This window comes from Canis lupus, chromosome 19 (assembly GCF_011100685.1).
Source record: "Canis lupus familiaris isolate Mischka breed German Shepherd chromosome 19, alternate assembly UU_Cfam_GSD_1.0, whole genome shotgun sequence".
Lineage (NCBI taxonomy): Eukaryota > Metazoa > Chordata > Mammalia > Carnivora > Canidae > Canis > Canis lupus.
In genome coordinates, this window is record NC_049240.1 from 4,348,138 (window position 1) to 4,365,739 (window position 17,602).

A 17,602-nucleotide genomic window follows, 5' to 3' on the forward strand; every position below is an offset into this window, starting at 1 on the left:
CGGCGGGGTCCCGGGTCCCCGAAAGCCGCCGGTGAGGCCCCGTGGGTGCGGCCGTGCCGCGTAGGCCGGTGCTTCTCTCCTGGGCCGCGTTTTACTCACGCTAAAGGGCACAAGGTGGCAAGAAAAATCAGGCTGCAAGGCTCTGATGGAAACCAGCGCTAGAAGATCCCCAAGCTTCGCAGTAGAGGTTACAACAGGCTTGAGAGGGGAAAAAGAAAGGAGAATTTGAAAGTAAAAAAATGTTCAAGAGAGGGGGGGGAAAAACCAGGCTCGAGGATTCCGGGAGGTTTCCTGGAACCGGCGTTCGAGTTGGGCCTTGACTGGGTGTAGGTTTCAGCACGGGGAAGGGGGGCGGGGAGCGGGGGTGCGGGTACCTGCGGAAAGGAGAGGAGCAGAGGGCCCGGGGCGTATTCGGGGAAACCCGGACTCTTAGTTCTGTGGGATGGAAGCTAAGGAGCCAGATGCATAGATGAACCCTAGTGTGGATGGCACAGGTGATACCAGGCGTTGGGTAGGAAACGTGGCTTGTTAATGTTTTGTGAGCTATGCAGAGATATGAGGGTCATTTTTATTTATTTATTTTTACTTTTTTAAAGATTTTATTTAATCATGAGAGACGCAGAGGGAGAAGCAGGCTCCATGCAGGGAGCCCGACGTGGGACTCGATCCCGGGACCCCGGGGTCACGCCCTGGGCCGAAGGCAGACGCTCAACCGCTGAGCCACCTGGGCTGCCCAAGGGTCATGTTTTAAATGGAGGTCTTGTGTCTCTGCCACATGAAAAGGCAGGAGAAAATAGACCAGCTGAGATGAAAGATCTTTCTAGATCAGCATCTGGTATTGCAAAAGAATGGATGGAAGAAGCATCTCCCATTGGGCGGGAAATGGCTGACCAGGAGTGGAAGCGGAGTGAGGGGGACGGTGACCCGAGACTGGATTCCTCTTTCAATGAGTTATGAGCCAGAAATGTTTTCTTGGTTTTCCCATGATTTCCCTGATTTCTCCTATCTTGTGGAATTGGAAGCCTTTCATTAGCAAGGATATTCAAAACATTTTTCAGACCCAGGTTATATGTCTAATACCCACAGGGTATGGATGAGTCACCTGGCACAAGTTGATCATAACTCTAGGAGATAATCTCTTTAGCAAATCCTTAAGTTCTCTTGGTCTCCATTTCCTTATCTATAAAACATAGAATTATACTTCAGTCATTACATGAAATAAAAGGTGATAAGAAAATTAGCCTATAAAAAGTGGGCTAATATAACAATATAACAATATGTTGAACTAGAATCTAGGTAATGGGTATGTGGGTGTTCATTTACAATTCTTTTTCTTTTCCCTATGTTTGGAAATACTCATAATTTTTTTTTTTTTTTTTTTTTGGAATTACTCAGTGCGGAAAAGTGCTCTGAAAAGTTAAAAGTGGGGATCCCTGGGTGGCGCAGCGGTTTGGCGCCTGCCTTTGGCCCAGGCGTGTGTCTGTGTGTGACTATCACAAATAAACAAAATTTAAAAAAAAACTAAAAAGTTAAAAGTGCTGTTCAAATATAAACTCATTAAAAGGATTTCAAAGGACAATTCTATGCTGGGAGTGCATCAGTACTATTATTTTTATGATATACTAAACCTGCCTATTTTAAACAATCAGAAAAACATAAGACCTACTTAAAAAATTCATCCAGTAAACATTTATTGAGTGCACGGTATGCCCCAGGCTCTATGTTAGGGCATGCAATAATGGACTGAACAGTCTGTTCACTGTTGAGTGGGTGAAACATTGTATAAACACGAAGATAACTACCCGATAGTAAATACAGAATCATGATAGGAGCAAGATACCATGGAGACACAGGAAATACCTAGTTGCCTGGAGAAGTCAGGGAGGCATTTGGAACAAGGTGACTTCTAAGCAGAAAGGGATGAGGGATGATATCCCCTGAGAAGAGCGAGGCAAAGAAAGGAGGGATGTTCCAGGAACAGCAAGTACCACGCTTTGATAAGGCTTGAGTGCAGGGTGCCCATACGGGAGTGGCAGAGATGAGGTGGAAGCAAGAACCAAAGTGTGAAGGGCTCTCAGAAGAGTTTGGACTTTATCCTGAAGGCTCTGAAGAACCTCTGAAAAAATAAGCAGATCGTTTGCACTATCCTGGTTGCATTTTTTTTTTCCCCCATGCCGTCAGCAGTGGGAAGATGGACTGGAGACCAGGGAAGAGTAAGAAAACGCAGGTAAGGAAGAGCATGTGCTGGGTCGGAATCCCAGGAGGAGAGGCAGGGCAAGGATGCCTATTTTTAAAAAACAAAACACAACACACAGGTGATTCTGACGCATATCTCTCTTCCTCTCTCAGCAAATAAATTGGGGGCAGTGATGGTGGAAAAGAGAAGGGTTTTAAGAACTATGATGGAAACAAACCACAGGGCTGAGTGGCTGGTTAAATCTAATGGTCGAGGGAGGAAAGGACAGAGTCTAGGTCTGACTTGGGTGAGGGTGGATAGCAGTACCAAATAAGGAAAAGAGGTGGAAATGCTGCTCTCCAGGGAGCACTGAAGGTCAGCACATATAATTGTGATGTGCTCATGGAACTCCCAGGTGGAGTCACTTTGTAGACAAATAAAAACGATGGACTTGGAGTTCATAGGGTCAGGGGCAAGCACTTTCAAGAGCTCCGGAGCTGAAGCCTTGGATAGTGAGGTCATCCACAAAAAGTCTTTTGAGTGAGACAGGAAAAGCGTGAAGGAGGAGATCCCTGGAAACACGTACCTTTAAGGATTGGTAGAAGGGAGACTCGACACCTGGTCAGAGGAGAACAAGGAGAGGTTGGTGTCTAAAAGTAAGGGGGCAAAAAGCTTTGGGGCACCTGGGTGGCTCTGTTAAGTGTCTGCCTTCAGCTCCTGTCATGATCTCAGGCTCCTGGGATCGAGTCCCTTCCTGCTCAGTGGGGAGCCTGTTTCTCCTCCCTCGGCCCCTCCCTCCAGCTTATAGGCTCTTGGTCTCTCTCTTTCAAACGAAATCTTAAAAAAAAGTTTCTAGAAGGATATAGTAATGATGAACGCTCCCAAGAAATCAAGGTGGGGACTGAATCCTTTGACAGAAGGCGGGTCTTTAGCTACTGTGAATAGTTGTAGACAGGCATGGGAGTGGTGGAGGAAATCAGATTGCACGGATTAGTGGGGCTGGAAGGCTGGAGGTCCATGAAAAACAATGGGATAAAGCCCCAAGTGAGTTTTCTTTGTTTCTTGATATTGGAGCAACCTCAAAATAGAAGCTGAGGAGAGGGTGCCCACTAAACATAGGAGACGTAGTTTTTCTGCTGTTAAGACTTTCTGCTTAGTGCCATTGTTGGCCTGGGAATTCTGTGACTCTGTCTACTAGCTAATCTCTGTTTACTAACATCAGCTGTCTGAAGCAAAGCTACACAAAAAGAGCACGTGTGAAGGCTGGAGGGCAAGGGAAATCTCTCTCCCTCTTTTTTTTTTCTTTTCCAGATAATCTCTATGCTCAACATGGGGCTCAAACCACCCCAAGATCAAGAGTCACATGCTCTATCTACTGAGCCAGCCAGGCATCCTCTCTCCTTTTTCTAATCAGACCATCAGTCCTTTTGGATTAGGGTGCTATCCTTATGACCTTATTTAACCCTAATTACCTTCCTAAAGGTTTTATCTCCAAATACAGTCATGTTGGGGGTTAGGGTTTCAGCATATGCATTTTGGGGGACACCAGTCTGTAGCACTGTCAAAGATCGGAAATACATCAGTTGGTTAGTAATCAAACAAAATGAAACAAAGTAAACAATGCTCAAGTTGTCACTTTAAGTTATTCTTTCATTTTTATTAACAGTTAATAAACTGAGTTCATTAATTTATTTTTAACTAGCCTCCACACCCAATGTGGAGCCCAATGCAGAGCTCGAACTTACAACCCTGAGATCAAGACCTGAGCTGAGATCAAGAGAAAGACACTCAACTGACTGAGACACCCAGGTGCCCCAATAAACTGAATTTAATAACAGATATTATCTTGAGCATATTTAAAAATGCAGAAAAATCTCAATTGTTTTAACTAGATTTTTTTATAGTTAATAAATTCATTTGAATATCTATGTTAGACTCCTTTGGAGTTTTTTTATTCATTATATGCTTTTTTCTCAGAAGGTCACACTTTTTGTAAGTTGTCTTTTCAGAGGCTGGATCATCAGGCATCCTGAGTCAGGAGAATGTGTCTCACATCTCCTGTAACTGCAAGCAGGTTTGATTGCTCTGGACCCCATAACTGCTGTGGGGCTGGGGTCTTGCTTCCCATAACATGCGTCTAGCTCGCAGCTGATGTGCCCTGAGCGCGCCAAGGTCAAAGGAATTAGGTTCCTGCAAAATGTAGGACTACTTTGAGGAGTAATTGAATTTGGCTCAGTAACTCCACACAGGCCTTATAAATTCTCTGAGAACGGCATTGCTGCCTGCCATCCCTTCCTCCTTTCCTCCCTGCCTGCTTTCTCTGCATCTTGCCTCAGACCTGCTGTAGGATGACCGCTCTCTCAGCCTCCTCCAAGTCTTTCCTGTTCCCTTCACAGACCTTGCCCTAACAAATCTTTTGCATGTGTTAAATGCCAGCTCCCAAATCTCAACAAGATGGAACTGAGTTTGTTGCTCACTGTTGCACAGGAGAGTTACCACCTCCAGAGAGCTTTGTTGTGTCCCAAAGGGGAAAGGGTGAGGCCTGTTTCTATGGAGATTTTGAAGTTTGATTTAAGGCAGGTCCACCAAGGAGGAGATCAGTCAGGTTCAATTTGTGATATGATAGTGATTTAGGATTGGTGGAAACGGGGAAGGATTAGCGAGGTTGGGAGAAGAGTGGTGGTAGGAAAAATGTCAACGGTTTCTATTAAAGAGTTGATTTTTCTTCTTTTCTTTAGGTTTATTTGAGAGAGAAATCGAGTGAGCACGTATGGACACACAGAGGGAGAAGCAGACTCCCAGCTGAGTGGGGAGCCCAATGCAGAGCTCCATCCCAGGACCCCAGGATCATGACCTGAGCCCAAGGCAGATGCTTAATCCACTAAGCCACCCAGACACCCCCAGTTGATGATTTTTCAAACAAGTTCCTGAATGAACAATAAAGTCATTTGCCCGGATAAGAGGCTTCTGGAATAGTACAGTTATGCCAATGAAGACAATGGAACAGTAAGTCAGGTTACTGTAGACTGGGGTGGGGGGTGGGGGTGGCTGGTTTAGGTTTCACATTCATTCATTTTAGGTTAATTACTTGGCCTCTACTTCTTGGAGGACAGACTTACACAGCTACAAATATAAAAGCAAATTTCAAAAACCTTTCCTTGTTTTCTTTGTCTCAGTAATGGACAAACTCTCGTAGCAGTCCATGACCAGAAATTAGATTTTAATCTTTTATTCTTCATGGCCTCAAGGAACCATCAGATTTCCTCTTTATTCCTGAATTGTAACATCCAAAGCTATTTCATGGTCTTACTCTTGCAAGGTAAGGTCCAATGATGCCATATGAAATGACTATTCCCTGCTTCCAATTTATGGGCCAAATATTCTTTTTCATGATTAAAATTAAAACATGGCGATTAGCTCAATAAGAAGCTCTTCTTATTCTTTAAAAAATAAGTACATAAAGCAAAATATCTCTTTTTTAAAGTCACCAACTTTTGTTACAATTCATGTATATCATAGAAAAAGGAATGTAGCAAACAGGGTAACATGAAGAAATGTTTTAAAACTGCAGGTTTGTACATGCTGCTCTGTTTACATCTGGAACAGGTTCTCCCTCACATCAGGCACAGCAGCTGCACTTGCCTGATGCCTCCTTGGCAGATGCAGCCCTGGGCATGCTTGGCACAGCCCATGGGGCAGCAGGGGCAGCAGCTCTGCTTACAGCATATGCACGAGTGGGCACAGATGCGGGAGCCACGGGGGGAGTGGGAGCAGTTGGAGTCCCTTTTGAGCCAAAGTGAGGAACAAGGCCCAGAGCAGGTAATGCTGAGAGACACTGGTGTGGCTGGAGGCGTGGTCCATTTCTCCCTTTTTTTTTTTTAAATGATTTCATCTATTTTTTTTTTTTTTTTTAATTTATGATAGTCACAGAGAGAGAGAGAGGCAGAGACACAGGCAGAAGGAGAAGCAGGCTCCATGCACTGGGAGCCCGACGTGGGATTCGATCCCGGGTCTCCAGGATCACGCCCTGGGCCAAAGGCCCACGCCAAACCGCTGCGCCACCCAGGGATCCCTGATTTCATCTATTTATTCATGAGAGAGAGGCAGAGACACAGGCAGAGGGAGAAGCAGGCTCTCTGCAGGGAGCCCGAAGTGGGACTTGATCCCAGGACCCCGGGGTCACGCCCTGAGCTGAAGGTAGACGTCTGCTCAACCAGGTGTCCCCATTTCTCTGTATTTTTATTTTTTAATTTTTTTTGTGTTTTAATTTTTTTCCTCTTTTTTCTTTTTTTTCTCTTTTTTTTCCTCTGTGTTTTTAAAGAACATTCATAGTATGACTGAAATCTTCAAAGCTTTACAAAGAGGACAGCCCATTTAGTTCATCGGTTTGAGATTGTGTTTAGCTGATAAGAAACCTGAAATAACTGGCTTAAAACATAAAGATAGTGCTTCCTTTTTTTTTCTTATTTAAAATAGCATAGAAGCAGGCAGTCCAGGGGTTGGTGTGGTTGACCAAGAAAGAATTCACTGACCATTTAAGCAAACGGGGATTTTTTTTGGGCAATTAGAATTGTGATTCAGAGACAGATTCAGGTAGAAACCTGACTTGTGTTCCGAGGAAGAGGAAGGAGGAGCAGAGTTATGAAGATGAAAGGTCACGAATGCAATCCTTATTTAGGATCAGTGAGCCAAACAGGGATGTGAAAGTCGGTCAACTGGGATTGGTTGGGTTAATATGCAAAAGAGGAATTGAAACTTGTCCTCAGATTGAGTTGGCTCCTTTTGAAGTGAGAAATGTGAAAAGTCATTCAGGTGTCCTGGTGAGAAGAGAGTTAAGTCCAGGCTGAGAGCCTGCCCCTGGCAAAGGGTTCATAGTTTCTCAGGTGATGATTTGCATAAATTCCTCCCTTATGGCCTCCTGATCCATCGATCTATCTAATCTATTTAAAGAAACTGAAAACAGTTTAGGTTTTTTTTTTTTTCTTTTTAAGATTTATTTATTCATGAGAGAGAAAGAGAGGTGGAGACACAGGTAGAGGGAGAAGCAGGCTCCCTGCAGGGAGCCCGATGAGGGACTAAATCCCAGGACCCCAGGGTCACGACCTGAGCAGATGCTCAACCACTGAGCCACGGAGGTGTCCCCCTCCTGGTCCTATTTAAAAGAAACTCTTAGCTAGGCTTGCTTGCTCCATTTTGAAATCTTTTACATCTCCACATCACCTGAGATTGTGATTCTGATGATGGATAGTTGGAAGATAAGGATCCCTGCCTTTGGAGGAACTCATCCTTTAAAAGATTTTACACCACCCTGGAAGGAGCCCTCCACCCTTTCCCACATGATAGATGACAAAGACCTGATCAGATGACAGGCACATGTTTGATCAGATTAAAACACCCCACCCACAAGCTCATAAAAACCCCTAGACGTAGAAACTCCCCATGGCAACGTTCTTGGGTCCCATCCCTCTTTGGGAGCTTTGTACTATCACTCAATAAACTTTGTTCTGCGGCCCACACTCCGTCTGGTCCATCTCTTCATTCTTTGAAGCAGCGTGACCAAGAAGCACGGGCATCGAAGGAAACGAAATCCTGCAATGGGATGCCTGGCGGCAATGGGATGCTCGTTCTCTGTGTCTCTCATGAATAAATAAAATATATATTTTTTTAATCCTACAATGATTCCTTGTATCTTTCTGCTCTATCACCCACTGAATAGAGTTTCCAGCATTCAGTTTACCTCATTGTTCAAGATAGGGCTGTTGGAGCCATCACGTTCACACCGTAGGCAGGAAGCAGAAGGAAAACAAAGGACCACACCAGCTATTTGTTCCCATTTTCAAAGAGCTTTCTTTAAAGGACTTCCAACAAGTTCCATGTAGATCTCATTAGTCATTTGGCCACACCTGTCGGCCTGTAGAGAAGAGTAGAAATGAGGGCTTCTAGTGGAGCACATGGTCTTCAAACAAGCTAGAGAACCTGACATTAGATTGGCAACTAGTAGTTTCTGCTACACATGAGAACCGAGGAAGTGTGACTTTTATATTTGGAGTAAGCATGTGATACGTCATCAAAGCTTAAATTGTGTCACGGTAAATAATACCAGAGGATGGGATGAATATAGGAACATCCTCTTTTGCCCGTGCTGTTACAATCTGCTATGGAATATAGCTGCTTGAGTATCAGAACTGATAATAATAATGACCAAAAAAATAAACTTCCCCTATTTCTTTTTTAATTTTTATTTATTTATGATAGTCACACACAGAGAAAGAGAGAGGCAGATACATAGGCAGAGGGAGAAGCAGGCTCCATCCACTGGGAGCCTGACGTGGGATTCGATCCCGGGTCTCCAGGATCGCACCCTGGGCCAAAGGCAGGTGCTAAACTGCTGCACCACCCAGGGTTCCCAAACTTGCCCTATTTCATTTCTTTTTTTTTTTAAAGGCTTTTAAAAAAATTTTTTATTCATGAGAGACAGAGAGAGAGAGAGAGGCAGACATAGGCAGAGGGAGAAGCAGGCTCCATGCAAGGAGCCCTACATGGGACTTGATCCCAGGTCTCCAGGATCAGGCCCTGGGATGAAGGCAGCACTAAACCGCTGAGCCACCCGGGCTGCTGTATTTCATTTGTTCTTTTTTTTTTTTTTCATTTGTTTTTAAAACAAATATTTAAGTGTCAGGCACTGTTCGAGATGCTTGAGATCTACCAATAAACCAAGATTCCTGCCCTTGTAGAGCTTAGATTCTAAAAAGGGTATATAGATAATGAACAATAAGTAACTATTTCTTTAAAAAAAATTTTGTTTGAGAGCAAGGTAGTGAGGGCAGGCTCCACGCTGAGCATAAGCCCTATGTGGGACCTCATCTCACAACCCTGAGATCATGACTTGAGCCTAAATCAAGAGTCAGACACTTAACTGACTGAGCCACCGGCATATGCCCCACTAAATATTTCAATAATGAAGACCTAACTTAGAAATTTCAGGTCTTAAATTATACTTTAGGACACTAAATCTATCTTAACCATCTCTATCAAATGACAAGACTACAATTTAGTAACCAATTTGATGTCCATTATTCAAGGGAAACCAATCTGTGTACGTCTAGGGAAGTACAGTGCCTCAAGAGCGATGGAGTGCTCTTCCCGAGGGATTTGGTGCAAGTCTCACAGAGCTTTAGAAGGAGCAACTGAGAAACAGCATGATTGGCTAGGAGATCAGGGATTTCCTTATAAGGCTAGCAGGTTTGGTCTTCTAGGGTAAGGTAAGCTAGCTAAAGCTGAGTTGGATGGTTATGATTGGTGTACAGTGGGATTCCTTGACTGGTGTTTCTGGTCCATGCAGACTGACTTGAGTTTAGATTTGTGACTTGGACTGGGCCACTGGGTAACCTTCATTTTGTGGGTCCAGTTATATAAAGTAGATTAATGATATCACTACTCCATATAAGTGTAAATTGGTACAACTTCTTGACAAATGCTATGAAATGGTCATATCCTTTGATTCATTAATTTTAATTCTTAGGAATCAGAATCTACCGCAGGAAATAATCCTAAACACCAAAGGCTTTCTGCATAAAGATATTAATCTTTTTTCCCATTGTTTCAGATAGAGAAAAACTGGAAGCAATCTATCCGTCCAGTGATAACATAATGGTTAAATAAACCAATACCTCCATTGACATTAAATGATGTTTATGAAAACTACTTAATGGCATGGAGAAAAAAAAATGGCATGGAGAAATGCTTCTAGTGTTTAGTGACAAAAACCCAAAACACCTACAGTGCAAAATTATTGGAAGAAAATACACTGAAATATTAATAGTGATTATCTTTGAAGGTTGGGGTCCTTATCCCCCTACTTGGATACATTTTTTTCTTATTTTCTTGATTGGTCATTTATAAACAGGTAAAAATAAGAAATGAACACAATTACTGGAGACTGATTTATTGTTCTAAGGTGAGTACTAAGTAATTGACCTCCACAAGTATTGACCTCACATTGTTATGCATCTGTTGTCTTTCTTTTTTTATTTTTTTTATTTTTTATTTATTTTATTTTATTTTTTTTTATCTGTTGTCTTTCTGTCTATACAAAGATCTGCTATAAGTTTTTCATAATCGGCCCTGCTAATCATCTAAATAAATTGAAATCATATCAGATTTTGACTAGGTCTAAGGAGAAGAAGAAAACCAGCACTTCCACTGATGGAGTAGTCCAAGCTCCTTCAGTGTCACAGGAAGAACTTTCAGAGATTATCTGTGCAATCTTTTTTATTCACAAATGAGAAAAAAACAGAGGCCCATAAGGTTAGGCTGATAATAGCTAAACAGGAAACGGGAGTTAGGGTTACTGACTTCCTGAAAAATCAAGCCAATCTCTAAAGTCCAACCAGAGCTTCATGATTCAATTCCCCAGTACTGGCTATAATTAAAAAAAAAAAGAAAAAAAACAAGCTATCTGAGAATGCTGATGGTAAGGGGAAGCAGAATAACTAGCTGTCAACTCGACATTTGGACATCTGCTTGAATATGGAAACAGATGATTTAAGGTTTTCGTTTTAACAGCTTTTTTGAGATAAATACCATAACAGTTCACCTGTTTGAAGTATACAATGCAATGGTTTTTAATACATTTGCAAAATTGTGCAACCATCATGGCAATCAATTTTAAAACATTTTGATGATCCTAAAAAGAAATCCCATAGACACTAGCAGTTACTTCTTCATTTCTCCACAAGCCTATCCCCGGGCAATCATGAATCTCCTGTCTGTCTCTATAGATTACCCTATCATGGACAGTTCATATAAGTGGAGCCATGCAATATGTGGTCTTTTGGGGCTGCTTCTTTCACTTAGCATAATCTTTTCAAGATTCAGGTACTCATTCATTGTCATGGCCAAAAAAGTTCTATTATAAGGATATACTGCATGTTGTGTACCATTTCGGTTGGTATATTTGAGTTTCCACTTTTTGGCTATTACGAATAATGCTGTTGTGAACATGTGTGTGCCAGTTTTGTGTGGACATATGTTTTCCTTTCTCTTGGATTTATACATTAGAATGGAATGGCTGAGCCATATGGTGACTCTATATTTAGCCTCCTGAGGGATTGTCAGACTATTTTCCAAAGCAGCTGTACCATTTTACATCCTACCAGCCATGTTAGGAGAGTGCCTATCCGCCCACCCCCCCTTAGCAGCAAGTGTTACTTTGTTTGTTTATAGCCATTTTAGCTAGCGGGTATGAATTGATGTTTTATTGTTTTTGATTTGCTTTTCCCTAATTATTGATGACGTTCAGGGAAATGTTTATTCATATTTTTGTGCCCATTTAAAACATTTGGATGATTTGTCTTTTTATTATTGAGGGTTTTTTTTTTTTAAAGATTTTATGTATTTGTTCATGAGAGACACAGAGAGAGAGAGGCAGAGACACAGGCAGAGGGAGAAGCAGGTTCCCCACAGGAAACCTGATGCGGGACTTGATCCCAGGACCCAAGGGTGACACCCTGAGCCAAAGGCAGATACTCAACCACTGAGCCACCCAGCACCCCTATTATTGAGTTGTAAGATTTATTCTTATATTCTAGATAGAAGGCCTTTATCAGATATAATTTCCACAACTTTTTTCCTATATTTTAGGGTTGTCTTTTCAGTTTCTTTTTTCTTTTTTTTTAAGTTTTACTGTTTTTTTTTTTTTTAAGATTTTATTCATTTATTTATGAGAGACACAGAGAGGCAGAGACACAGGCAGAGGGAGAAGCAGGCTCCATGTAGGGAGCCCGATGAGGGACTCGATCCCAGGACCCCAGGGTCATGCCCTGAGCCAAAGGCAGAGGCTCAACCGCTGAGCCACGTGTGTTCCTGTCTTTTCAGTTTCTTGATGCTATTATTTAAAGCATAAAAGTTTTGAGTTTTGATGAAGTGAAAAAGTATTTGTTTTTATCACTTGTACTAAGTGGTTTTGTATCTAAGAAACCATTGCCTAACCCAAAGTCACAAAGATTTACCCCTATACTTTTTTCTAAGAGCTCTGTAGTTTTAGCTTTTACATTTGGATCTATGATTTTTTTTTTTAATAATCTCTACACTCAATATGGGTTTGACCACTCACAACCCTGAGATCAAGAGTCACATGCTCTTGCAACCAAGCCAGCCAAGTACTCCTCTATGACCCATTTTGAGTTCATTTTTGTATATGGTGTTAGGTAAGGGTCCAACTTTGAATTGTCTTGGCACTTTTCTTGAAAATCATTTGACCATGGGACACCCAGGTGGCTCAGCGGTTGAGCGTTTGCCTTTGGCTCAGGGCATGATCCTGGGATCTGGATCTGCATCGGGTCCACATCAGGCTCCCTGCATGGAGCCTGCTTCTCCCTCTGCCTCTCTGTCTCTTATGAATAAATAAACAAATCTTAAAAAAAAAAAAAAAAAAAGAAAATCATTTGACCATGAACATAGGAGTTTATTTCTAGACTTTCTATTCTATTCTATTAAATTATATCTATCCTTTGAGAAAAAAAAGGATGGGGGAGGGGGGGAGGGGGGTGGGGGAGGGGGGGGGGAGGGAGGGAGGGAGGGCGGGAGGTGAGGGAGGGAGGGAGGGAGGAGGAAGGAAGTAACTGGAAGGACGAGGCAGGAAGGAGGACAGTGAGGGGGATGGAGTAGGCAGTGAGGGCTGGTGGTAGTGATGGAGTCTGTTATGTGGGGAGGGAGGCCGGAACGGAATAAAGAAGTCTCCGACGGCAACGTGTTGGTAGTTTTTCTTACTTCCTTATTCCTAATTCCGTACGTCTTCCTTCCTATCTCATTCCTTCTTCTGTCTTTTCTTTCTTCTTTCTTTCTTTCTTCTCTTCTTTCTTCTTTCTTTTTCTTTCTTCTTTCTTCTTTCTCTCTCTCTCTTTTTTTTTTTTTTTGAGAGAGGGAGCTGGGAGGGTCAGAGAGAGGAGGAAAGAGAGAGATTCTTAAGTAGGCTCCTACTCCCAGTTTTGAGCCCAACACTGGGCTCAATATTATAACTTCAAGTTCATGACCTCAGCCAAAATCAAGAGTTGGACACTCAACCAACTGAACCACCCAGACCCCTCAGACTGCCTTGACTACTGTAACTTTGTGGTAAGTTTTGAAATTAGAAAGTTGTGAGTCCTTCAGCTTTGTTCCTTTTTTTTTTTTTTTAACTTTGTTCTTTTTCAAGATTGTATTGGCTATTGTTGGTTCCGTGAATTTCTATGTGAATTTTAGGATCAACTTAATTTCTGCAAAAAAGGCCAGTTGGGATTTCGATAAGAAATGTGTAAATCTAGGGATCCCTGGGTGGCGCAGCGGTTTGGCGCCTGCCTTTGGCCTAGGGCGCGATCCTGGAGACCCAGGATCGAATCCCACATCGGGCTCCCGGTGCATGGAGCCTGCTTCTCCCTCTGCCTGTGTCTCTGCCTCTCTCTCTCTCTCTCTGTGACTATCATAAAATAAAAAAATAAAAAAATAAAAAAAAATAAAAAAAAAAAGAAATGTGGAAATCTGTAGATCAATTTGGGTAATATCGCCATTTTAACAATAATAAATATTCTGATCCATAGACATGGGTGTCTTTCCTTTATTTAAATGTTCTTTAATTTTTTTCAACAATAATTTTGCAGTTTTTAGAGTATAAGGACCACCTGATTTCGTGGAAAGAGCAATAGGTTTGGGATTAGTCAGGTCTGGATTTTTTTTTTAAAAGACTTTATTTATTTATTCATGAGAGGCACAAAGAGAGGTAGAGACACAGGCAGAGGGAGAAGCAGGCTCCCTGCAGGGAGCCCGATGCAGGATTCAATCCCAGGACTCCAGGATCATGCCCTGAACCAGAGGCAGCCGCTCAATCTCTGAGCCACCCAGGTGCCCCAGGTCTGGATTTTAATCCCAATTTTACCACCCAGAAACAGTGACATTGGAAAGTTACATAATTTCATGGATGTACATTCTTCATCTGACTAATGAGAATGGCCAAACCTATTTTACATTAAAGTTAGGGTTAGATAAGGAAAATACCCTTAGCAATTGAGTCCAGCACATAGTAGGTATTCAATAATATTAATTCCTTTGGAATATTACTCAGCCATTAGAAACAACAAATACCCACCATTTGCTTCGACATGGATGGAACTGGAGGGTATTATGCTGAGTGAAATAAGTCAATCAGAGAAGGACGAACATTATATGGTCTCATTCATTTGGGGAATATAAAAAATAGTGAAGGGGAATATAAAAAATAGTGAAAGGGAATAAAGGGGAAAGGAGAGAAAATGAGTGGGAAATATCAGAGAGGGAGACAGAACATGAGAGACTCCTAACTCTGGGAAACGAACTAGGGGTGGTGGAAAGGGAGGTGGGTGGAGGGTGGGGGTGACTGGGTGACGGGCACTGAGGGGGGCACTTGATGGGATGAGCACTGGGTGTTATGCTATATGTTGGCAAATTGAGGCTCTAATAAAAATTAATTAATTGATTGATTGATTAAAAAAAACAAAAACCAAAGGATGGATTTAAAATTTTAATTTATTCTTTTGTGTGGCTTGGAAGCAGGTCCTAAGAAATAAAAAAATAAAAAATCACTTAAAAAATTATTAATTCCTTTGGGAAATTCCTCATAGCATTACATCAGGTCATGGTGTTACCCTTCTTTCCTTCCTTCCTTCCTTCCTTCCTTCCTTCCTTCCTTCCTTCCTTCCTTCCTTCCTTCCTTCCTTCCTCCTTATTTCTTTCTTTCCTTGGCTCCTTGTCCAATGTTGGGCTTGAACTCATGACCCTGGGATTAAGAGTCCCATGCTCTACCAACTGAACCACCTAGGCACCCCTCATGATCTACTTTCTGATTGATCGATGTCATTGTTTTATTTTTGTGTGGACCTGTTTTTAAAGTGTAAGTGGCCTGTCTACTCTTGTCTATTTTCTGCACCATGGTAGTCAGACCAATTTCCTACAATACCGTTTCCAATTATATTATACTCTGTTGAATAGCTTGCAGTTTTGCCCTGGTACTTTCTCTATAGAGTCTAAACATCTCCAACTTTCCAGGTCTCATACTACCCTGTCAGCATTCTATTCAGGTTAGTTTTCTCTCTCTAGAAATTAGACCAGAGATTCTATGTCATGTAGGAAAGCAAAGAGAGTTGGGATGCCATCTTGGGCTTTCTGCCACAGACATCTGTCCCTCCATCTCCACAATATGTGGGCAACAAACCAGGTTTGGACAATTGTAGGCAGCTAGACAATTAAGAGCATTCTGTCTTGTAGGCTTCAGGTTGCATGGCTCTATAATTAAGCAGAACTCCTCTTTATTGATCGTGAAGTAGTAAAATAGAGACTGTCTCAGTTATACAGACGATTGATAAGATTGGAAATTTAGAAGGTTAAAACCGATAGTCCAAACCAGCCATTCAAAATGTAAATAAAACAAAATGTAAATAAATAAGCAGAGAAAATATTACATTGCATTTATTAATATAAACATGATAGGATAGATCCTTTTGACTAGTTATCAGTCTCCAGCTGACCGAATCCCAAGCCTACCATGGCAACCAAAATTTATTTAAATCCCCAGTGTCCATCAGTGAAACCTATAACAATAAAAACAAAAACAACAGATAAACAACCCTATAACATTCCAGTTGGTTTAACGATTGGAAGTGTGGGTTCCACACTTCCTTGGAGGTGTTGTTTTGGGAATAAGAGACCAATTGAAAAGTTTCTCCCTGATTATCTCTCTAAGATACCGCAGTGGGCTTGGAAAGGTAGATGTGATTATTTCAGTCCAAACTAATGACTTCACAGGGCCTACATACTGACACAGATCCTCTTCCTAATGGACTCTTGTATAAAAATAGTCCTCCCACTCAGAGCTCCTAATTAATCTGGCCTGCAGTTTGTTCTGAGCACATATCCAGTTCTGAGTCTTGCCCCAACAACATTTCTGCCTCATGGTCATTATGTTTTACATATATTTCTCTTTGGCCTCTTTCCCAGTTAAGGAAATGTGTGCCTCAGCCCAGTCCTCATCTCCCACGCCGTGTATCATCAATTCTAAGACACAGATTTGATTTTTTTCCTCACATTTTAATACCTTGGAATTTGAGATGGTTTCTTAAGTCCAGTGAAATTTGATATGTACATTCATCAGAGGTATAATTATAACCAATCTTTTCCCAGATCTTTTTTGAGATCTGGTTTTGTTCACCTAATGCTGACCAGGAAATTTATGGTTTTCCTGCCTTTTGCTAAATCCTGGTTGGGAAACCCTATGACAGGGTCATCATAGAACCCAGAGTCTTGGATCCCAAAGGACAGAACTTCTATAATTTTCAGGATGTCTTAGACATTTTTTCCCAATGTCTAAATATTGTGTCTTCCAGTGCAGCAGATGCAAGGGTCCCAACCTTACTTTTTTATTTGGCTTAAATGTCATCTATTTGTAAAAGCCCAAGGCATTAGGAAGTGTAGTTTCCCATATATAATATTTCAGATGTTCCCTCCTCTGTTTCCCCCACCCAAACGCCCTGAAAAACTGTGTTAGTACTAAGGCAAACTGATTGAGCTGATTTTTATTAACATTAGAAAGTCTCTGAGCTACTTGTCCATATAAACTATAATCCATTTATCTCATAATCAAACTTTGGTACATGTTGCTAAGCTCTTTGCTATCTGTGCCCTAAAAAAAGAAATGTTTTTTATATATATCATTTGCAGATCTCCCTGTCAGATGTCTGGAACTAATTTGATAGTCCTCCAAATTGTATTCCTAAACTTTTCATTAGCTTGTATAATAATTGTAGGGAGCAAACACCAAAATTGGTAGTATTCTAGGGAGCTTTATTTAAAATTGAACCAGGACCTTTAAGCAGACACTATAATAGGATCTCATCAGCTGCATGAAGCTCTGCAATTAAAACTTCCATCCATGAAAGATTTATCTGCAGAAAACTCTGGTACCTTTAGCATCAAAGGAACTGCTAGGCTGGAAGTATAATCACAAGTTAAGACTGTATGCTTTCAGGGCCACATAGAATTATTTATCAGAATCAAGACCCTTCCTTGCAAATCAGCTGATATTCCTAAAGCTGTGTGAAATGGCTGGGAAATTATATTTTGTAGCAGCAATATTATTATTACATAGGGACTCTATTTAAATGGGATCACCAGTCATTTTCCAACTTTTAAAAACATCAGAACATTTCTATTAAAAATCATAATTAAAAAAATCAATTGGCAATGTTAAAAACACAAAATGGAATCAAGTAATTTTGAAGTTCTAATTGGCATTATTAAATGGTTAATGAAATTAAGTGTATTGGGCAGCATCCCATCAGTAAGGAGAGGACAGCTCCTGAGTTGTACAAAATCGAAGGTTTTAATAGGAAGGAGGGTGGGGCCGGCAAGCTATTAGCGAGA

General features: G+C 41.4%; 1 long non-coding RNA gene across 1 annotated transcript; it reads left to right on the forward strand.

Moving 5' to 3' along the window:
- The first annotated feature begins 379 nt into the window (after window positions 1-379).
- LOC119864434 lies at window positions 380-6,155 on the forward strand. Its single transcript, XR_005373888.1, has 3 exons — window positions 380-5,182; window positions 5,783-5,995; window positions 6,101-6,155. It is a non-coding gene; the product is annotated as an uncharacterized LOC119864434 (long non-coding RNA).
- The last annotated feature ends 11,447 nt before the right edge of the window (window positions 6,156-17,602 follow it).